At 39.3% G+C, this 24353-nt stretch overlaps 1 protein-coding gene and 1 pseudogene across 2 annotated transcripts in view; both read right to left on the bottom strand.

Annotated features, from left to right (window-relative positions):
* The window catches only part of RANBP17 (RAN binding protein 17), a gene marked incomplete at its 5' end in the record, with an annotated part of 254739 nt that overhangs the window by 166740 nt on the left and 63646 nt on the right, over positions 1 to 24353 (bottom strand). The gene's annotated exons all lie outside the window — the stretch shown is intronic.
* LOC308440067 (large ribosomal subunit protein eL43-like) lies at positions 17760 to 18039 on the bottom strand (annotated as a pseudogene). Its single transcript has one exon. The product of its transcript is annotated as a large ribosomal subunit protein eL43-like (transcript).

Below are 24353 nucleotides of genomic sequence, written 5' to 3'. Positions count from 1 at the left end.
ATTGTCACAGATTTTCTTTCATTAACTATGAAAGTCCAAAGACAATGGAATGTCTTTTAGGTAGCTGAACAAAAGAAAATACAAAGCAAGAATTTTATACCGAGTATACAAATCTTTAAAGGCTAAAAACAATATAACTTTTTAACTAGAAGAAAAAGAGCTGACATAATCTATTTCCATAAGATCTGCAATACAAGGTAAGTTTAAAAAAAGCTTTTCAAACATTAAAAATAATACCACACAGAAATTTAGATATACAAAGGATACTGTTAGATATGTCTATAAGTATAAAAATACTCCCTGAGGTGAGGTGTGCTGGCACACCTTTCCTCCCACTCTTGGGAGGCAAAAGCAAAAGAATTTCAAGAGTTCAAGGCCACTCTGATCTACAAAACCACAAACAAACACCCCAACCCACAACAAATAAAACTGTGAAACAAGAATGTGATGTCTAGCAGTTACCTTTCAAAACTGACAAAGAATTAAAAACATTTGAAGAAAAACATAAATCAAGGTAACTCATAACTCCTCTAAATGATTTAAATTCGACTACTGAATCTAAAGTTGAATAGAGAAGGAAACTCCTGTGTAAAAAGAATCAATAGCTTCAAAGAGCTCACAGACAAAAAAGATCAGCAAAGAAGTCACTTTGGGACACAGAGAAGAAAGCTAGAACATGGAGGAAAACATCAGCAATGCGGACAGAAATGCAGACAGGGAAAGTCACTGAGAATGTTAAACATGAAAAGCGACGATGAATGAAATAAAAAATCCTAGTAAAAGCAAAATGAGACTAAAGCAAGCAGGTATGGAAGATAAGGGTAGAAATACTGCATTCTAACGCCAATGGAGAGTAATAAATAAATATAACCACACTTTTCAACAACTCTGGGATATGATCAAGAGATCAAATCTAAGATTTGTCTATGAGGTAGAAGAGACAAAATACTAAAAGCAGAGAACATGTATTCAATACACTGATAGTAGAAAACCCCCTCAATCTACAGGAGAAAACATGGGTATCTAAGTACAGGAAATTTTGGAACCAAAACAGGCACAACTCGGAACAACTTACCATTACACTTAAATTATTTAACAACATAACAAAGAAACAATTATTATGAGACATAAATGTGAGCTGGGCAGTAGTGACATATACCTTTGGTCCCAGCACTTGGCATGGAGGCTCACACCTTTAATTCTAGAACTCAGAAGATAGAGGCAGGTAGATCTCTGGGTTCAAGGCCAGCCTGGACTACATAGTAAGGTCTGGAACAGCCTGGGCTATTCAAAACAAAAGGCAAAAAGCAAACAGCAATAATAAAACACAAACAAAAAACTACAAAGCATACAAATGAACAACAAAAACAAAGATACCAAGTTACACACAAAAGGAAACACAGTAGAATATCATTAAACTTCTAGACAGAAACCCTCAAAGCCAGGAAATGCTACTTCAAGCCCTGAAAGTAAGAGTGTCAATAAACATTATTATACATATTTATACCAAGGTTAGCTTTTATATTTACAGAGAAATTTTAAGACAAGCATAAGTGAAAGTGACTCGTGGCCCACCAAGCTCTGAAAGCAGAAGACAAAGAAGTAAGTCTCAGTAAAGAGGCCACATAATTTCAACAGAGGAAAAGACCATAGGAAATAAAAAATGTCACTACTAGGTTCAGTATAGAAAAGCAACACACCCTAATGCTTGTAGGGGAGAAAGCAAAACCAAACCAAACAAACAAAAGTGAGTGATAATCTACCCAATTAGAGACCATATTGAAAGTGAGACCTAACTGCCTGCTGACGTCATGGGACCCACCTCGCTGAGAAGACACACAGACTGAAAAATGACACAAGCTAATTTACCAAAGCTACTGGAAGCCAAAGTCACTGACAGAAGCTATTCTGATAATGGATAAATTAAGTTTTAAATGAAAATTAGAAAGGATAAATACCAGAGCAGGGAGGAGGGGGAAGGGAGGGAGAGAGAACGAAATGCAGTGCTCTATTTTTCTTGTGAGAGCACAGCAATTTTAAGGAATATAATACATTGATTATATTTTATATTTATATCGATTTATATTATGATTATATTTGCACATCAAATATCTTCTGAAGCATATATTAAGTAGTATAGGTGTATGTTACTAAAAGAAGCAATCTAATTACATATGTGTATGTAAATATTTATGTTCAGAAAACAAACACTCATGGGCATATGCAGACAGATCCAGATAGCACCGCAGTCATCAAAGGATAGGGCATTCATACAAAAAAACAAAAAACAGCAAAGAAACTTCAGAATTAATCTAAACCATAGACCATGAACATAGTGCATAAATGCGGAATATTCTATCTAACTATAATGGAAAACATGATTTCTTGGACTTTATCTAATTACAGTAGAATAAAAGTATAAATCAACAAGAGAAATTAGACAATTACCTGGAAGCTGAAAGATACATTCTTGAGTAACCACTGGATAATGCACAGAATAAGGGAGGAAAAGATCCAAGAACTGAAAGCATAACTAAGAATGTCTGACGGCACAGAAGCAATCCCACTTTTGGAAATTGCTTAAAAATAAAAATGGAGGGAGTTTAGATAACTGCTGAAGGCACCTCAAGATCTCAGGAAACAAGAACAATTCAAACGCAAAAGCAGAAAATGAGAAGACATGGCAGGAGCTATTGAAATGGAGGCATAAAGAAAATATAAAGAATCAATTTAACAGAAAGTTGGTTCTGTGAAAAACACACACGATAAAACCTAAGGCAACTTAAAACAAAAGAGGAAAAAACCCAAAGTTAATAAAACTAAAGATGAAAAAACAGTGAATATTATAACATAATATCACAATTCTAAGGGTTTGAAACAAAAACTGTCAAGCAGGAGAAATGGATAAAGTCCAAGAAACAAGCAACCTAATGGAATGTATCAAGCGGATATGGATGACTCCAACAGGTAAAGAACAAGCATTGTGTTGTGGCAGCAAGAAAGGTCAGGACTGGAAGGGTTAGCTGCTGAGCTCTACCAATCTTCTGAAGAGAAGTCAGCATCCATATTCCTCAAACTGTTCCAAAAAATAGGAAAGGAACAAAACCAACTTCAGTATATAAAGTCAGTACCGATCTAGTATCAAAACTATCATAAACGACCAAATGAATCATAAGTATCCCAGAAAACAAGTCACATGCTAATTTCAGGCATGAACATAGAAGATGCAGGAAATCTCAGTAAGTAGCTTTGGTAAGACATCTGTGGTTTTTCCTATCATGATGTGTTATTTTTACACTGTTCATGCTCTTAGGTATCCTGCACAGCTAATAATTCACTGAATCACAAAATAATAATAATCTCATTCTATGTTTCCCAGACACTTCCTGAATTATTTATAAAAGGAAACACCCAGTTTCATGCTCTTTACATAGAAATATAGGGCAAGTATTTAATTCTTCTAAGTTCCCCAGTTTTCAATAAACTGGCCCCACATCAACATTAAAAAGCAGAAAGTGACTACTTAGTATTGTTTATAAAATGCCATTATGGTTTAATGGCTAATGATATCTCAAGTCTTTATGACACGACTACATTAAGTAGCTATTTGGGTTTTGATAGTTTCCTTATTGCTAGGCGTGTTAAGATGGTCCAGGTTCACAGAGCACACATTCCTGTTTTAGGCCAGCAAGTTCCTTTGAAGTGCAGTTTCTTCAAATGGAGAATAGCATTTACAGAAATAGAGTTTAGGGCTGGCAAGGGAGCTCAGAAGTGGAGAACACGGACTGTTCTTCCAGAGGACCTGGATTCAATTCTCAGCACCCACATGGCAGCTCACAACTGGCTGTAAATGAAGGATTAACATCCTCACACAGACATACATGCAAGCAAAATCACCAATGCACATAAAATAAGTTAAAAAGAAATGTTTGTGAATTAAACATATATAAATAAAAAATTCTCAATAAAACACACAAGCACATGCACACACACTTGCACAACATTATATCACTAAGACCATAGACTATGAGAAAGTCAAGATTTCATTCCAGGGAGGCAAAGAAGATTCAACAAGAAAAGTAATCAACACGATACAGCACATGAATACAATCGGAGACAGGTATCACACAGTCATCCAAACAGACCTATCAACAACTATGTATACGCTGAAGGCTCTAGGAAGAAAAGAGAAGGGATGTATCTCAACACAGTAAGAGATATACACAACATGCACTCAATGCTATAGCAAATCAAGAGACCACCAAAACATTACCTCTCAAATCACAAACAGAACAGAGGCATGCAGAATGTTTACTTTCTCCACACTCATTCAACATGTGCCTGGGTAGCAAAGCAAGAGAGACATAAAGGAACATAAACAGTAAACTACGAACTAAGAAGTCAAATTATCCCCAATTATAGACAATATGATCCTATTCTTAAAAGATCCAGAAGACTCCAGCAGAAAACACTTTTGGTCTTTTGTGCACTTCCAGCACAGTAGCCATACAAAAAATTAGCATCTTTCCTAAATACCAACAACAAACTTGCTAAGAAATCAAGGTGGAAAAATTCCACTATAGGGGAGAAAATCCCACAAAACAAAAAACTAAGCAACAAAGCAAAATATTTCTACAATGAAAATTTGGAAACCCTGAAGGAAGAGATTAAAGAAAGCCCAGCACTTCAAGTGCTAGCACCTTCCACTCATGAATCTGAAGAACTGATGTATGGAAAACAGTTTGTCACTAAAGTGACAGAAAGCTCACTCCTAAGACTCATGTGGAAGCACAGAAGCCTGTGAGAGCTGCTTGAGCACAGACAGCCGTGCTGGACATGCACGGTTCCTCAGTCCTGGTGACACAGCAGAGCCACAGTAACATAAATGACACAGGACACCTCAAAACAGATACCATTCTGGTTTTTGTTTGTGACGATCTCAATTCAGTCACTTCTGGGATTTTTAACAGTAAACCTCGTGTTCACCCAAGGCCCACTAGCCTGGAAGGAACCAAGTGCTATACACTTGTTTCAATGACTGTGAACTTTGCTTAGTTCCCCTGGGTTGCTTGGACTCTTTTCCTTCAGGGATGTCAGGGAATTGCATACATTTCTTATCTTTGCAATCTGTAGATCTTCCTTTTCAAGATTCCTCTCACTTTCAAGAGCTGTGATCTCTCAAAGCACCATTTTCAAACTTAGTAAAAAGATAGTTGGATATGTCTTGAGTCATATTCCTACACAGTTCTCAAAGTTAAAACCAAATAAATGTGGACAGTAGGTCCACACACAAAGGTGCCTGGCTTTCAAGGAATAGCTACCCTGTACTCCTATATGTTCTGACCAGTCTGCAGACTGACTGCAGGCTGTTTGCTAATGTCTTTATCTGCATGCTGTCATTTGTTCAGCAAGATGGTCACTTGACACATGCCTACAAACTGTTCCGTCACTGCCATTCGTAAAACAGGACTGTGATTACCTTTGAAAACAAAACAAAACCGCCATATGCCAAGGCCTTAGAAAATCACTTTTCTCTATTAATTTAGTGGTTTATTCATTTATATCCTGATCACAGTTCTACCCTCAAAGAAGGAGGCCTCCACTGGGTACCAACCTGCCCTGACACATCAAGAATTTTAACTCTGCTTACCCTGAGTTGCAGTAGAATAATTATGACCTTATAGGATCAGCAAAGAACTCGGATACCATCATCCTTAGTATATCCTTCCTGGAGAATAATAAGTGATTTTACAGATCTGTTGAACACAAAATATTTTGTCCAAGATGGGTACAGAATAAAAACATCTGAGCATTATTAAAAGGATCTGAAGAGTCATTTCTCCTAATCCAGTTGAGTCCTTTCATTTTATATGAGATAAATCAATATTTGACTCACCGAAGGTTCTGTAAGTTCTGTTGCTAATGAAATCTAATGGCTACGGTTTAGAGAACACAGGAAGCTCTTCTTCTCACTACTTCTAGGCCTGGGAGCCCGTTGATGACCATTCCCTATTGAGAACTAGGAGAGGACCTGTGACTGCAGTCACGCTTGCTGTCCTTCCTGGCCTTGGTGTGGCAGGTGCAGGCACAGGTATAGCCTCCCTGATCACCTGTAATAAGCATTTTTTAGAGCTTCACCTTACCATTGATCAGGATATAAAAAAATTTTTAAAAGGTATTACTAGTTTAGAAAAATTGCTTGTCTCCTTATCTGAGGTAGTATAACAGAATAAAAGAGGATTGGACCTCCTGTTTCTCCAACATGATGGGGGGAGGGGTTGTGCAGCATTAAAAGAGAAATGTTGCTTTTATATTGACCAAACAGAAGTTGCTCAAGATAGTATGTCTGAAGTAAGAGGAGGGTTAGAGTAGCGCAAAAAGCAGAGAGAATGGGGAAGGTTTAAAAATTTATTTTTCCACTTCTCCATGGCCTACCACCCTTCTCCCCTCCATTCTTGACCCACTGGTGGGTTTTCTGCTACTGCTGGCCTTTGGACCCTAGGACTTTAATAGACTCATGAGGTTCATCCGCCAACAAATTGACTCCCTGGCATTTAAAGCTATACAAGTCCATTACCATTGACTTGACCTAGCAGATCCCAGTCCTAATGAACCCACAGCAAGTAGGTCTCCTACAAGATCTGCATAGAGCTTAGAACTATGCATGCTCACTTACAAGCAGCATGGGCACCAGTGAGAGGTACAAAGCAGAGCACCACAAGGGGAGGACCATGAATTCTGTCTCTGAGTCCTCTGTGAAGTAAACGTGGTTGCATAGAGGTTGGCATTCGGAGGTGCTTCTTGGCCTTTGTCAAATCTCCAACAAGGACAACTAGATCCTCTCCTCCCCAAAAAGACACCATGTAAACACATCTAGGAGGATCAGGTCAATACTTCCCCTCTCTTGTTAAAGCCTACCGTCTCCAGACGTACAGATGTCCACTCACTTACATCCATGCAGATCATAAAACAAATAAAAGGATAGGAGATGCCAGGAGCCGAAAAGAATAAGAACTTTCCTTAACCGGAGTAAGGCCATTTTGCGTAAGATCTGGGCCTAGGTTTCAGTTTCCTATTAATAAGGCCTTTTCTCAGAAATCAGATGATCTCTCCGTGGTCAGTCAGGCAGTTAGCCAGAGCAGAATGTCACCTAGGTAACATATCCTTTTTGGCAGGATGTTACTCTGTTGTACCTGATAAGTTCCCGACCCCACATAACTCTCCCTGCTTGTCTTTAAAAGAAACAGTTTTAGCACATAGTAAATGAGAGCTTGATCAGCACCATCAACACAAACAGAAACCAACATTTTGCTGCATACAAGAAACACACCTCACTGACAAAGACAAATACTACCTCAGAGTAAAAGGCTGGAAAACAAATTTCCAAGCAAATGGTCCCAAGAAACAAGCTAGAGTAGCCACTGTAATATCGAATAAAATCCACTTTCAACCAAAAGTTATCAAAAAGGATAAGGAACAACACTTCTTCATACTTAAAGGAAAAATACACCATGATGAAATCTCAACTCTGAACATCTATGCTCCAAATTCAACAGCACCTACATTCATAAAAGAAACCTTACTAAAGCTCAAAGCACACATTGCACCACACACAATGATAGTGGGAACCTTCAACACCCCACTCTCATCAATGGACAGATCACGAACACAGAAACTAAACAGAGACACAATGAAACAAACAAAACCAAATGGATTTAATGGATATCTATATAACATTTCATCCTAAAACAAAAGAATATACCTTTTTCGCAGCACCTCATGGTACCTTCTCTTAAACTGACCATATAATCGGTTACAAAACAGGCCTCAACAGATACAAGAAGACTGAAATAATACCATGCATCCTATTAGATCACCATGGAGTGAGACTTGTCTTCAATAATAACAAAAACAACAGAAAATCCACATACACATGGAAGTTGAACAATGCTCTACTCAATAACTTGGTCAAGAAAAAAATAAAGAAAGAAGTTGAAGACTTTTTAGAATTTAATGAAAATGAAGGCACAACATACCCAAACTTATGGAACACACTGAAAGCAGTGCTGAGAGGAAAACTCAGAGCTCTGAGTTCCTCCTAAAAGAAACTGGAGAGAACATGAGCAGCTTGACAGCTCACATAAAAGCTCCAGAATAAAAAAAGCAAGGAGGAGTAGATGGCAGGAAATAATCAAACTCAGGGCTGAAATGAATCAGGTACAAACAAAAAGAAATGTGCAAAAAAAATCAAGAAAACAGGAATTGGTTCTTTGAGAAAATCAACAATATATATATAAACCCTTAGCCACACTAACCAGAGGGCACAGGGACAGTATTCAAGTTGACAAAATCAGAAATAAAAAGGGAGACATAAAAACAGAAACTGAGGAAATTTTTAAAAAATTATCAGATCCTACTACAAAAGACTATAGTCAACAAAACTGGCAAATATGGATGATTTAGACAATTTTCTAGACAGATACCAGGTACCAAAGTTAAATCAGGATCAGACAAACCATGTAAACAGTCCCATAACCCCTAAAGAAATAAAAGCAGTCAGCAAAAGTCTCCCCCCTGCCCCCCAAAAGGCCCAGGACCAGATGGGTTTAGTGCAGAATTCTATCAGACCTTCATAGAAGACCTAATTCTAGTTCTCTCCAAACTATTCCACAACACAGAAAGAGAAAGAACACCACCCAATTCCTGCTAAAAAGGCACAATTACACTTATACCTAAACCACAAAAAGACCCAACAACAACAAAAAAAGAAAACTTCAGACCAATTTCCCTTATGAATATAGATGCAAAAATACTCAATAAAATTCTTGCAATCCAAATCCAAGAATACATCAAAACTATCATCCATCATGACCAAGTAGGCTTCATCCCAGGGATGCAGGATTGTTCAATATATGGAAATACATCAATGTAATCCACTCAAAGAAAAAAACAAAACAAAACAAGAACAAAACACATGATCATCTCATTAGATGCTGAGAAAGCATTTGACAGAATTTAACATTTCTTCATGATAAAAATCGTAGAAAGATTGAGAATTTAAGGCCCATACCTAAACATAGTAAAAGCAATATACAGCAAACCATTAGTCAACATCAAACTAAATGGAAAGAAACTTAAAGCAATCCCACTACAATCAGGGACTAGGCAAGGCTATCCACTCTCCCCCTACCTATTCAAGACAGTACTGAAAGTCCTGGCCAGAGCAATTAGACAACAAAAGGAAGTCAAAGGGATACAAATTGGAAAGAAGTCAAACTATCACTATTTGCAGATGATATGATAGTATAATTAAGTGACCTCAAAAATTCCACCGGGGTACTCCTAGAACTAATAAACAACTTAAACAAAGTTGCTGGATATAAAATTAACTCAAACACATCAGTAGTCTTCTTCTACTTAAAGGATAAACAGCCTGAGAAAGAAATTAGGAAAATGACATCCTTCACAACAGTCCCAAATAACAAAAACACCTTGCTGTGACTCTAACCAAGCAAATGAAAGAGCTGTATGAAAAGAACTTCAAGTCGCTGAAGAAAAAAAAAATTGAAGAAGATCTCCCACGCTCATGGTCTGCCAGGATTAATATAGTAAAAATGGCCATCTTGCCAAAAGCAATCTAAAGATTCACTGCAATCCCCCATGAGAATTCCAACTCAATTCTTCATAGAGTTAGAAAGAGAAATTTGCAAATTCATTTGGAAAAAAAAAACAAAACAAAACCCTGGATAGTGAAAACTATACTCAACAATAAAATAACATCTGGGAGAATCACCATCCCTGACCTCAAGCTGTATTATAGAGTAATAGTCATAAAAACTGTACGGTATTAGTATAGAGAAAGGAAGGTAGATCAATGGAATAGAATTGAAGATCCAAAAATGAACCCACACACCTATGGTCACTTGATCTGGAGCTAAAACCATCCAGCAGGAAAAAAGATAGCATTTTCAACAAATGGTGCTTGTCCAATTGGCGGTCAGCATGTAGAAGAATGCAAATTGATCTATACTTATCATCTTGTACAAAGCTCAAGTCCAAATGGATCAAGGATCTCAACATAAAACCAGATACACTCAAACTAGCAGAAGGTGGGGAAGAGTCTCGAACACGTTGGCACTGGGGGAATTTCCTGAACAGAACACCAATGGCTTTTGCTCTAAGATCAAGAATAGACAAATCCTACATCTGATAGAAGGCTAATACCTAATATATACAAAGAATGCAAGAAGTTAAGACTCCAGAAAAAAAATAGCCCTATTAAAAATTGGGGTACAGAGCTAAACAAAGAATTCTCCACTGAGGAATATCAAATGGTTGAGAGGCACCTAAAGAAATATTCAATATCCTTAGTTATCAGGGAAACGCCAATCAAAACAACTCTTAAATTCTGCCTCACACCAGTCAGAATGGCTAATATCAAAAACTCAGGTGACAGCAGATGCTAGTGAGGATGTGGAGAAAGAGGAACACTCACTCCTCCATTGTTGGTAGGATTGCAAACTGGTACAAACACTCTGGAAATCAGTCTGGCAGTTCCTCAGAAAATTGGAAATAGTTCTACTTGAGGACCCAGCTATACCACTTTTCGGCATATACCCAAAAGATGCTCCAACTTATAACAAGAACACATGCTCCACTATGTTCATAGCAGCCTTATTTATGAAAGCCAGGAGCTGGAAGGAACCCAGATGTTCTTCAACAGAGGAATGGATACAGAAAATGTGATACATTTACACAATGCAGTACTACTCAGCTATTTAAAACAATGACTTCATGAAATTCTTATGCAAATGAATGGATCTAGAAAATATCATCCTTAGTGAGGTAACCAAATTAAAAAAAAAAATACACCCATGGTATGCACTCACTGCTAAGTGGATATTACCCCAAAAGCTCAGAACACTCAAGATACAATTCACAGACCACATGAAACTCAAGAAGAAGGACGGCCAAAGTGCAGATGCTTCAGTCTTTCTTAGAAGGGGGAACAGAAATATTCTCAAGAGGAAACATGGAGACAAAACTTGAAGCAGAGACTGAAGGACAGGCCATCCAGAGACTGCCCCACCTGGGAATCCAGCCCATATTCAGTCACCAAACCCAGACAATATTGCTGATGCCAAGAAGTGAAGGCTGACAGGAACCTGGTATAACTGTCTCCTGAGAGGCTCTGCTAGAACACGACAAATACAGAGATGGATGCTCACAGCCAACCACAGAACTGAGAATGGGGTCCTTAATGGAGGAGTTAGAGAAAAGACTGAAGGAGTTGAAGGGGTTTACAACCCTGCAAGTAAAACAATGCCAACCAACCAGAGCTCCCAGGGATTAAACCACAATCCAAAGAGTACACATGGATAGCCCCAAGGTTCCAGCTGCATATGTAGCAGAGGATGAACTTGTTGGGCATCAATGGGAGGAGAGGCCCTTGGTCTTGCCAAGGTTTGATGCTGCAGTGTAGGGGTGGAGAGGCGGGAGGGGGTGGGTGGGTGAACACCCTCATAGAAGCAGGGGGAGAGATGATGGGATAGGGGATATGGAGGGGGAATCTGGGAAAGAGGATAACATCTGAAATGTAAACAAAATATATCCAATATAAAATATATATATTATTCTAGAAAAAAACCTTATTATAGAATCCCAATATGATCCAGAAGTATACTTCCTGGTAATAAAAGAGATATCTGGATATCTCTATCTGTATCAGTATTACTAAATAAAGCTAAAGCATGGAAACTGTACTAGATGAATGAAAAGATAAGCATTGTGTGGGACATTACACAATAGTATCCAACCGCCTTACAAGGAACTGTGTCAAACAAGCATTGTATGACTGCATTTAAAAGAAGATCCTAAAGCCATCAAACCACGAAGACCAAGTGTTAAGAAATCTGTTCCAAAGATGACAGAGGAATGGGAAGTTTGTGTACACTGGGTCACCCAGACTTAGTTTCACAAGATGAAAGAGGTCCAAAGTCCAAAGACGTAAGATTGCTGCACAGCAGTGAGAATTTACCTCACTGACTCACAATCACACTTCTGCACGCCTTTCATCCCAGCACTCAGGGGAGAAGCAGGCAGATCTCTGAGTTCAAAGCCAGTCTGGTCCAAAGAGTGAGTTCCATGAGACCCTGCCTGTCTCAAACAAACAAACACATAAACAACAACAACAACAAACTTGATAGTCAATTTTGTGTGATGTATACTTTACCACAGCAAAATGTTCTGGTAAAAATAGCAACTACATTCTATTTCACCTGTCTCAAGGTGCATATGTCAATCATTTTGAAAACTTTTCTCTAATTCATAAAGGACTGAAGCAGCAGAAAGGGTTTGCAACCTCACAGGAAGAACAACAATATCCACCAACAAGACCTCCCAGAGCTCCCAGGGACTAAACCACCAACCGAAAGAGCACACACGGAGGGACCCATGGCTGCAGGTGAATATGTAGCAGAGGGTGGCACTGTCTGTCATCAATAGAGAAGAAGGGCTTGGTCCTGTGAGGGTTGTTTGCCCAGTGTAAGGGAATGCCATCACGGTGAGGTGGGAGTGGGTGGGTGGAAGGAAGGAGAGGGGATATGAGAACGGGAGAGCGGGGAACAGGGAAAGGGGATAACATATGAAATGTAAACTTTTAAAAAAATAATAATTAAAAACAAGACTTTGAAATGACCTATTAAAGGCAAAAAAAAACTTTTGTATTTCTCTAAGTACACAAAAAGTAACCACATGAATGTATAATGTATTCATTTTATGGTTGAAAAAAGCTGGTATAAATTCTGAATCATTCAGTTATTAGCTTACAAATACTGCTTATGGTTTAATAGCGCAGATGCAGCTTCGCAAGACATTGGCTCTGGACAGTGACCACACTCAGCCTACAGTTTCCGTTATGGGGGTGCACTTCAGTGCTAATGCTTGAACACAATGACTTTATTAGCAGCATGAAACAAAGCCAGCTTATGACAACTGAAAAACTGAGCTATTTATTTTTATAATTGCTTAATTTTCATTGTGAAAACATGATAAAATGGCCCCAAACCTCTGGTAGGTTGCAACAGGATCCTGTTTACAAATAGAGAAATATTCTTAGAAAGACAATTACGCTCTATCTGTGAAAAATGGATTAGTGCAATGGTTTCATAAATGATAACAAAATAAAACCATGGTACTAGGAAGGCAAAGGCGGACATTCTGCTTTTCTCTTTAAAACTTAGGCAGAGATCTCTTGGCAGAGCTCTGCTGTTACTGTTACAATTCTCAAAGCTGGGAGTCAAACCTGAGCCTCTCACATCTTAGATGTGCACTCTACTGAGTGAACTACAGCCCTGCCTGTCTGAAAGTTTTCCATCTGTCTTTTGGAACTGACATAGGAAAAGCATTAAATTAAGAATCTGGGAAATGAATTATGTGCACTTGGCATTGCTTTCTGGACCCAGGACGAGGGGCTCGCACTGAACCTGACCTAGCATGTAGACGGCTATAGGCCGGTTCCATTTCTTACATCAGAGTTTACCTGGCCTCCACCACCAGCACATCCTAACAACCATGAAAACCCTGAATACCATGAATCCCTCTCTGCCCACACCTTAAAATCTCTAACATGCTGACAAAATTTTACAAGGTTTATTCACGGATATTCTCCCATGGCAGTAATTTCATGTGGTTGGAAAATGGGAGATCAACACCTATCTCAGTGACAAAGTGGGTGACATTAAATCCTGTACACCAACCTGCTGCTCTAATTCTAAACCAAGAAGCCAAGAAACCGGTCACCACATGAGAGATGTTGCAACCTGGTGCCCTATCCCCTTGGAACCAACTTGAGGGCATTCGGGTCCCTAGTTTCGCATTTGCAGTTTTCAGCCCATGCCTGGGTCTGAGACAGCCATGTGGCTGGGTGCTGAGGACCTGCTCCAGTGGGCTGGCCACCAAGCCTGGGACAGAAAACCTGATGAGTTCTTCATATACTTTCTAGGTCTAAACTTTACAATGCTATTATAGCTTACAAACATTTAAAAGAAATGCGGAGAGCAATCACATAAATGCATATTTATCTAGATTTATGATTATTCATTTTCTGTATAGAAAAGATACAAATGAATTTTTAAAAATCTAGACTCTGCTTGGGAAAGAAACCTATTTTATACAAATTTCAATCTACAGAACTGACCATGCAACCCTCTAACATGTTTTCCTTTGAGCTTGCAATGGCTTCTATCATTTCTCAGCAGCAAGGTTCCAGACAGACACCCAACACTGAAGTAAAACCAACCAGATGAGTCACTAGGCCTGTTTTTAATAAGTAGTGGTTGAAATATCAGGAACCTTATGCAATACAACTGCCGGACCACCAGGTAAAAGGAAATCACTACTGGATTTATGCTATCAAGCCTTTTTTATGTTATTTTGTCCTGCAGACTGGGAATTAAACTTAGGACTCTGTGCATGTTGAGCTCTGTCTCTGGGCCTGATTTTAGTTTTAGTGACTTGTGACGGGGTCTCACTCTGTAGGTAGGTCCTAAACTTAGTATTCTCCTGCCTCAGCTTCCCAATTATTAGTATTTTTACTGTACTATTTTTATCTGATTATATTTTTGATACTGAATGCATTTAAATAATGTGACCATTAAAGAAATATTTCATATATAGTGTATATGTTTAAGAATGAAATATTTTTAAAAAAACAAGATTACATAAATCACCTTCAATATCTTTTTCAAACATCTCAACTCCCCAAAAAGCTTAAATGTTTCTAAGTATTTGAAATGGCAATTTCAACAGAACTATTATAATAAAATGCTATAACTTAGAAGGTATGCATGCACATATAACTAAAATTCACCAAACCAATGAGAAATTTACACATGACAGTTGTCATAGCATACTACCAAAGCAAGCATGATTTGAAGTGTGAACTCTTTAGATTTTTATCTATACAATCAAACTGTGATGTATGATTATCATAAAAATAATACTAAAGAATACAGGAAAATGAACCGTAATTGTCCTGAGAGATTAAAAAAAATGAAGATTTTGGCTCAGAACCCTTTTATTCTTTTTTTATATAGTTGAAACCTTATCACTTATTTAAATTGCACACTGCTTTCTATTACATCCTAGAAACATTCCTCTCAAGTAATTTCCTCAATTCCCATAGTGATAACTATGAAGTCTGTTTAGACTAAATTTACTTCTAACACATATAATGTAGGAAGGAGTGAGGACTCCAACTGAGAGACCCCTTGATGTGGCGTTACTAGATCAAACAGCATAAATGCTTTTGAAAGACATGGTCCTAAGCAGGTTAGGCTGGCTTTGAACATGCTGTGTAGGTGAAGCTGGCTGTGAACTCCTGACTATGCTGCTTCCACACACACAGTGCTAGAAGTAACACCTCATGCTTGGATGTACACTTAGTATGGTATTTGTTGCATATAGCCTAGTAAAGTATTAAATGAGTGTTCTCTTTTGTTGTTTCTTTGGAATAAAAGGTAGAATGACAGAGATGCCTAATAATCATTTAGTCAAGTAGTATTTGCTTAACCAAAGACTTGGTGCGTAGCTAAATAAGCAAATAGCAATCTAAATCAATTAAGCTAGAAATACATTTGTAAGAAACAGAGCTGGCCCTGGTTGACCTCCACTGTGGGCTGAAAGACGGATCTTTTGAATTAGTGATTCAAGTATGTTTCAACAATGACCTAGAGAAACCACCACTAATGCTTTTTGAATGCAGATTTTCAGGTCAGCTCCCCTATCTCTAGGAACTTCTGAAAATTATTGAAACCCACACTCAACAATCTCTCCCTCAGCCTCGCATTCTGCAAACATTTTCTTCATTTTTGGCTAGTAATCCACTTCAATATTCAAAGAAATGACTATAAAAACACAAGACTCATACCTTTTATAAAATTAGAGAATTAATTATCCTATGTTAAAAGTCATGCTTGACAATTTAGCTTTAGAATACTTTTTAATCATCATTAAAAAATATAATATATCAGGCAAAAAGCAGAAACCTAAATACATCACGCATCCAGAGTAGGTATTCCATAACACAACTGCCCTTCAATCGTCTGAGCCACTGCTTGCCTGTGAGAGCTCCTCGGCATACTGTAACCATGGAGTCACTCTAGACAGCTTCTCCATCAGCCATCGGCCTAATGGGTGAAAAGGTTATGACAAGGGCCTGAAAGGACCAAGTTCCAGATTCTAAGTAACGGTTAGCCAACGTTACAATGACCATTTTTGCTTCCTCCAGTGCATCCCAAGTCCAAGTCACAGATTCCCATAAGCAATTTTACATTCCTTTGGAAATTTAGGTCACAGATACTGCTATCACCCAGTGCCCTTACTATTCCATCATGCCTTTTTATTTATCTTCCAGGCATGCATCAGATAACAGCTGAGTAAGGCAGAAGGTCCTGGTCCAAGCATTCTTTCCGACTTTGGATTGCTAGAGGAAACACTTCACAAGACATTCTCGGAACAGTCAGACACAGAAATGCAGCCATGCACAGTCTTGATTCAGATGAGGAAGTAGGAAGAAGGGAAGAGGAGGAGACACTGGTTAACCACACTGTGGTAGAATTGGACAGAAATGAGTTCTGGTGTTACACTGAATAGCAGGGTAACTATGGATAACAATCTTGTATATTTCAGACAAACTAGTAAGAGAGAAAAATTAACACTATTATCACATAGAAACAGTGCATGATTGAGAAGAGATCTTTTCACCCTGACTCAATTTGATTTCTTTACAGTTAAAACATAAAGGAAAAGTAGGACTGCATAGTAAGTTTGAGAACAAAAGTCCTACACTAGAACTTCCAACCCGATTCTTTTTATTGGTTATTAATTTACATTCTCCATAAGCCCCCTATTCTCTCCTCCCTTCCCCTGACTCTATGAGGGTGGTGCTCCCCCACCTGCCCACCCACTCCTGCCCCAGCGCCCCAGCGTCCCCCTATCCTGTGTCATCGAGCCTCCACAAGACCAAGGGGTTCCCTTCCCAGTGATGCTTGCTAAGGCCATCCCTTTGCTACATATCCAGCTGGAGCTATGGGTAGTCCCTGTGCACTCTTTGGTTGGTGGTTTAGTCCCTGGGAGCTTTGGGGGGTCTGGTTGGTACTGTTGTTCTTCCTAGGAGGTTGCAAACCCCTTCAGCTCCTACAGTCCTTGCCTAATTTCCCCACTGGGTCCCCATGCTTCGTCCAATGTTTGGCTATGTACATCCATATCATTCTTATATAATGCATTCTACTGGGCAACATGAAACAAAACGTGTACCAAGAAAGTAGCCAACATTAAAATACATTCCTCTTTGCAAATCTTGAATTAATAACTGCCAGAAAGCCAGGAAAACAATGGTCCTTTCCTTATGCACAAGTCTGGACACTCTGGAAGGACACCCACAGGTTGAACACTGCCACAGTAGTGAGCATGCTGACAAGCAGGCTCCACTGGTGATCTGACATCAGCTCTGCCATTATGTGGTGGAAACAATTCTCATTTTTATCTCCAAATCCCACTTTCTTCATTTCCCAAAGGATGCCTGCCCCTCAGTCATGATGCTCTAGGTTTGCACACCCGAGGGTGGTCCTCTGTCACTGTCACACACACCCCCCACAAGAAATCCCACTTTGCTGGGACTATCTGAGCTTCTTCTTTTTTTTCCCTGTAAATTAACCCGTTTATTGCAGGCCAGGCATGTCTCAGACGGGGTAGGGCTCCTACTGGTCTTTCAGCTCCTTCAGTCTTCTGATGGCGGACTTCACTGTGACTGCAGAGGTGGTATTGTAGGTCCAGGTGCCGCCGGCCACCGTTTTCATGCAGGAACCACAGTGCCAGATGCCAACTGCTCATCTCTTTATTTTGGTCTTGCCACAAGAAGGAGCACGTGTACTTAGCGTGCTGGCTGATTTCAATTGTCTTCACCATTTTCCGGATGGAGGCACCATAGCGGGTCCCGTACTTCCCGAAAATCCCGACCTTCTTGGTGTGTTTAGCCATGTCGCCGGAACCGAAGCCCAAGCCCAAAGAGCTGAGCTTCTTCTTAAACTAATGGTAGCTTAGCCATAAATTCCAAGGCCTTAAAGATATGTAGGAAATAAATTTTGGAAATGTCTGAATTAAAACAATGATATTCCCAAACTAGATTAAATTTTTTTCATGACAATAAACCTCTGAATACATTTATTTCTTCCAAACTGTACTCTGTGATTGAATGTTTTTATTATGAATATTCACTTGAAAGCAGACACTTTCACATATACCAGATGCAATGATCATTTCATTGGAGCTTTTCCCATCTTCTTATTTTGTCCCCTATGGTGGAGCTGTAACCCTGACCTGAGTGGGCAGGTGAGTGCTTTACCACTGCGCATGCCTGCAGCACCTTCGGCTGGTGGGACTGAGAGTGGTGACAGGTCACGTGATTCTTAGCAATGCAAGCAAATGTCTTCAGGTGTGAGTTCTTAAATAATTTCTGACATAGAAATACACAGGTTTCAGTTTAATTATTGGATCTTTTTCATGTATCTCTTAAAATGGCATGAAATATTTGCAGCAGGGTCTCCTCACAGCCATGTTGATGTGCATCATACATTTCCACGGGAGAAGCACACAGCACATGACATCAGTTCTCACTTCCAACTGCATCCCACGGGGAATCACACACAGAGACCGCACAGTGGGAAATCACACACAGAGACGGCTCACTGGGGAAATCACACACAGAGACCGCACAGTGGGAAATCACACACAGAGACTGCACACTGGGGAAATCACACACAGAGACCGCACAGTGGGAAATCACACACAGAGACTGCACACTGGGGAAATCACACACAGAGACTGTACACTGGGGAAATCACACACAGAGACCCGCACAGTGGGAAATCACACACAGAGACCCGCACAGTGGGAAATCACACACAGAGACCGCACAGTGGGAAATCACACACAGAGACTGCACACTGGGGAAATCACACACAGAGACTGCACACTGGGGAAATCACACACAGAGACCGCACAGTGGGAAATCACACACAGAGACCACACAGTGGGAAATCACACACAGAGACCACACAGTGGATGGCTCACAGTTAAGAGCATGTGCTGCTCTTGCAGAAGACGTTGGTTCAAGACCCAGCTCCCACACAGTGACTCACAGCTGTCTGTAACTCTTGTTCCAGCAAACCCACTGGCACACGTGTGGCGCACATACATACATCCAGGTTATACACTAAGTAAAACACATAGATAGAAAGCAAGTTTTTCTAAGTACTACAAATTCACTAAATTTTACTCATACAGGTCTTGTTTGTAGTAAATACTTTGAAAATACTCATTTAGATTCTACACCATACACCCCCCCCACACACTCTTAAATGCAATTAAATGTTGGTCAACTATGTCTTCACATGAGGTCTGTTCTGGGGTGGTTGATGTACCCAGAAAACTTACTTTCCCTCTCCTAGTAGGAATAAATGACAGTTCAGCTGTTAACATTTACTTAGTGGCTAGGTTGTCACCCACTCATTCATTTCTTAAAATATATATACATACATATATACATATATAATATATAAAAATGTATATAATAAAGCAAAAACAGTCACATAGAATTTATGTACAAGACAAACCAAGAAAAGGCAAAGAGTACAAGAGAAGGCACACGAATCAAAAGACCAACTCGTTTGCACACTCAGGAGTCCCATAAAACCACTAAACAGAAAACCATAATCTATGTGCAGAGAACCTAGGATAGACCTATGCAGACACTGTTCATGCTCCCTCTCTATCAAGTTCATATGAGCTTTGCTTATGTTGATTAAGGGTAGGCTACCCTTCTGTTGCTCTAAGAACAGTGCTGGTACTGGTTCAACTGAAGTAGGAAAGTGAACATTTTGTTATGAGCATGAGAACAGCTGGTGTCCTCAACACCAGCATGTAAGGCACTGTGCCAATCACTTTCTTCTTCTTTTATTGGATATTTTGCTTACATTTCAAATGTATCTCCTTTCCCGATTTCTCCTTTGGAAACCCCCTATCCTATCCCCCCACATCCCCACCCCATCCCAGCCTGATTCTAGAAGGGTACTCCCCCACCCCTCCCACTTCTCTGCTGTGCCATTCCCCTACACTGAAGCATTGAGTCTTCACAGGATCAAGGGCCTCTCCTCCCATTGATGCCCAATAAGGCCATCCTCTGCTACATATGTTGATGTTGTTCCTGTGGGGATGTAAATCCCTTCAGCTCCTTCAGTCCTTTCTCTAACTCCTCCATTGGGTCCCCATGCTCAGTCCAATGGCTAGCTGCAAGCATTCTCATCTGATTCAGTAAGGTTCCTGTCAATAAACACTTCTCAGCATCTGCAATAGTGACTGGGTTTGGTGGATGCATATGGGCTGGATCCCTAGGTGGGGCAGTCTCTAGATGCCCTTTGCTTCAGTTTCTGCTCCACTCTGTCTCCATATTTTCTCCTGTGAATATTTTGTTCCCTTCTAAGAAGGACTGAAGCATCCACACTTTGGTCTTCCTTCTTCTTAAGCTTCATATAGTCTATGTGCTGTATCTTGGGTATTTCGAGCTTTTGTGTTAATATCCACTTATCAGTGAGTGCACACCATGTGTGTTCTGTTGTGACTGGGTTACCTCACTCAGGATGGTATTTTCTACTTCCATCCATTTGTTTAAAATTTTCATAAAGTCATTGTTTTTAAGATATGAGTAATACTCCCTTGTGTAAATGTACCACAATTTCTGTATTCATTCCTCTGTTGAAAGACATCTGGGTTCTTTCCAGGCTATTATAAATAAAGCAGCTATGAACATAGTGGAGCATGTGTCCTTGCTGTATGTTGGAGCGTCTTTTCAGTATATGCCCAAAAGTGGTATAGCTGGGTCCTCAGATAGCACTATATCCAATTTCCTCAGGAACCGCCAGACTGATTTCCAGAGTGGTTGTCCCAGCTTGCATGTAATGGTCAAATGGCCTTTTCCTCCACCTCCTTTCTCTAAATTTTAGGTTAAGATTATAGCACTGTGACTGAAAGAGGCTGAAGGCAGTTACTCCAGACCCAGCCCTAAGTGTCAGTGATGGTCAAAGGAAACAAGACAGATTCTGTCACCTGTCTTCAGGTAAAGGACCCAAAGGTTCTCAAACTGTAATAGAAACCAGAAGTGCCTAAGTAGCTCACACAGCCAGCGTACCCCCTTTGATGCTCTTGGTTCAGCCGTCAGGCCTATCTGCAGGAGAACATTAGGATGTGTGTTCAACAAGGTTCCAGTGACCTGGCTTGGGGCCACTGGTCAAATTAAAAGTTTCTAATCTTTTACTTTGTAAACATATGGTTTACAACTTCTTCCACAAATATTTGTCTGTTTGTTCATTTGCATATTTATTTATTTAGAGCACTGGGTGGTCACTTTGAAAGACAGCTCAGTGATGTTTCCAATGGTTGTGAAATGTCTTCCTGTTCTATTCTTTGGGTGACTTATTTATTTTTTCCTTCCAAATGGTTAGTTTGTTTTAAAACTGATGAAAGAACAGTAATAACACAGTACAATCACGAAAATGAGCAAGACATGGTGGGTCATTTCCCAATGAGGAAAACCGAGGTAGAAAGGGCCAGCTCGATGAACGCCACATGTCATGGTCACTGGGTGAGTGGGAGGAACAGGAACCCAATGTAAGCATCACATCGAGAAGACGCAGACATGTGGACTCACTGGGAACTGATGAGGTGAATTGTCACGTTTGTCTTTTTCTAGAGTTGTAGCTTTAGACTAAGTCTGTCTGGCTTTAATTCCCAAGTATACGTGGCACGTCTAGGAGACAGCATCAACTTTGATCCTCTGAAAGCCTCACTTACTCGAAAGACATACTATTTCTAAAGTCTCTGCCAAAGCATAAATTTATGGCAATTTAGATAGTCTTCAGCACAACTTGATAATTATCTTAAATATCCTGATTACATGTAATCCTGTGGAAAACAGTTTCATGATATTTAAAAAAATTTTTTGGGGGGTAGCAGAATTTGTGTAAGTTTTCTCATTAGCAATAACAGCTACTTTATACATTGAAGCAACTGAAGTGTACTAAATGCAGTGCTAGGGATCTGCCCTATTTTCCTTAATCATCACAACATCGAGAATCACTGCAACTGATGGGCAAGGCAGCAAATGTGCAGGCAAGATTATGAGTTCCCCAAGAGCAGCAAAACTACAGAGGGGCTAGAGCTGTCTTAAGGTCTATCACACTAAAATCCAAGCAGCTTCCCCAGTGCAACACCATCTCTTATTCTAAGTCGGCCACCCTTTCTCAACCAAACTGTTGGAACCCACCTTAGGCAGCATGAGGGAAAGAACCAGGAACCAAGTGTCCTGAAGACATAGCCTTTACTTCTCTAGGCTGACTAACTAGATGAGGTGACTGCCTGGATTTTACAGTTTCAATCGAGCTCTTTCTAAGCCAGAGCAAAACAAATAACCACCCTTATTTATTACAATGTGTGACAGGGGTTATCTGCAATCCTCATTATGCTGTTTTCCCAACTCTAACTGCTAAACTTAAATGAGAGGCATTTGGTGCAATCTGAAAAATATTCAGTTCAATTAAAAGTAATTGATGCATGGTGAAATAATTCTTCCCAAAGCTGCTGTAAAATCTTCAAAAAAATAAAGCTACTTAATAATTTTCATCTCCTACAGGCTAGAGAGAAGCATTATTGCATATTAAAAATTGGAGTGTAGTTTTCCCAGAGGTAAAAGAAAGTTATTAAAACAACCTATTTATTGTTGATATAACTATCCATTTGTGCCACACAAAAAGTAACAAATTTCAGTACATTAAAAGAAAAGCTAATTAAGGTATAATTAGTATTTTCTGTATTTTGATAATTAGGGGTTAGTTGGCTATTCCTTTTCAAATTTCTATTTGATGCACCCCAACAACGGCTTTAATGAGGAACTAACACTATTGAATCCCTCATGGCGGAGGAGTTTAGTGACCACTACTACATTACTTTCATTTATCACTGCCTCTTTACCTATAAATTAATCTAGCCCTGTAGCTATGTTGATCTACTTTATATCAATTTCTTCATCCATATCAGCTGAATATGTATGGCATTAACCTCATTTGCTAGTTGAGAAAAGCAGAATTAAAATGAGATCTAATTTCTCGTGCACAGCACAATTTCAAAACTGCCTGCTAATTTCCACCACCTGTCAGTGTGAAAAGCCTTTACTTTCTTGTAATTAAATAAAACAGTATATTTTTTAGCAGCTTTAAAAAATGCTAATCTTTCAAAAGTGTTCAGTGATCATTAATCATTAGGACAGTAAAAAACATTCTCAGATGCTCATCTATCTTTTGTTTCAGCAAAACAAAGATTTGGTCCAGTCATAGGACAGAAAAAAAATTAAATGTCACAGACTTACAAATTAACTATTATATTTCACTGCACTGAAGTTTGTATTTATCTGTTCTGTTGCCACAGTAGAAGGGAGTACTATGTAACACAGAAATGCCGAAAATGATCAAAGAAGCACAAATACAGAAAGCAGACATTTTTTATAAGTCAGTAGGAATTAAAAATGCACATTAAAGCCATTTCTATGGTGTAGAAGCTACCTTTATAAGACTTTGAATGCAGAATAATGAAGTTATATTTGCTCATAATACTTTTTATATTTTATTTAACAAGCTAACCACCTTATCATAAACTAGATGGTGTCAGGGAACAAAGTCAGAACTCCAGACCGAGACAATCTTACTGCAGCACTTTGAGCTGCACTTTACTGGACTTCCTAGAGTATATAAGCAAAAGGCAAACTCTGAGACAACAGTAGACTCTTTTTAGGTGATAGCAGAGGAGGAAGCCATTGCTCTAATGCTAGAAACAGCAAAGCAGGGCGGCCACCTCTGCTGGCATTTTGCTAACGCTTTAGCTTTTATTGTTGGTAGCACTGGAACTAAATACTGTCATCTTAATCACCTGCAACTTGGCTTCATAGTCACACATGGTTCTTAAGAAGCTGAATGTTAGTTTTCCTATTTGTATACGAGATAAAGCACTAATCAGAAACAAACATAGCATATAAATGAAGGAGAAATAAGCACAAATATACATCAGGAAAATGTCTCCCTAATATCACACTGCTGCACTCAGTTGTACTTAGGCATATATCATTCTACAAGTAACAAGTCAGAACAGCGCCCCATGCTTACTGCTGCTCTAACCACGGAGCCCAAATTATAAGGCACTAGTACATAAGCTGTTAGTAACTAATACCAGAGATTCTAGTTATGAAAAGA

The sequence above is a fragment of the Micromys minutus genome (assembly GCF_963924665.1).
Source record: "Micromys minutus genome assembly, chromosome: 31".
Lineage (NCBI taxonomy): Eukaryota > Metazoa > Chordata > Mammalia > Rodentia > Muridae > Micromys > Micromys minutus.
The sequence above is the reverse complement of the archived record's forward strand: the minus strand, read 5'-3'. Positions and strand labels throughout refer to the sequence as shown.